The 339-nt window shown below is 30.7% G+C and overlaps 1 protein-coding gene across 1 annotated transcript in view; it reads left to right on the forward strand.

Annotated features, from left to right (window-relative positions):
• The window catches only part of LOC119593385 (serine/threonine-protein phosphatase 2B catalytic subunit alpha isoform-like), a gene marked incomplete in the record, with an annotated part of 201,939 nt that overhangs the window by 196,757 nt on the left and 4,843 nt on the right, over positions 1–339 (forward strand).

Here is a 339-nt window from a genome sequence, read left to right on the forward strand (position 1 = left end):
CTATTTTCTTTATTTTATTGACATTAAGAATTTTAACAAAAAAAGTGTAGTAATAGACGGTGCTTCAAGCTGCTTTAATTTTTTTCTTTTCTTTTCATTTTTTGTGATAATTCTTGCTTCTAGTTCCATTATACTATCAAGAGCTAACTTAGTCTGGGGAATAGTTGATGATGGATGTAATAGTTAAAAAATAGTAATGAGAACTTCAATAAAAATTAACGGTTATTACAGAAGACTTTGTTCCCTGTTTGCAACTTGGAAGGAGAATGAGTCTTCTGGTAATATTGAAAAAGTAGTCAATAGTTTTGGAGATGGGAAGTTAAGCCAAGGAGCCTCGTT

The sequence above is a fragment of the Penaeus monodon genome, chromosome 32, assembly GCF_015228065.2.
Source record: "Penaeus monodon isolate SGIC_2016 chromosome 32, NSTDA_Pmon_1, whole genome shotgun sequence".
NCBI lineage: Eukaryota > Metazoa > Arthropoda > Malacostraca > Decapoda > Penaeidae > Penaeus > Penaeus monodon.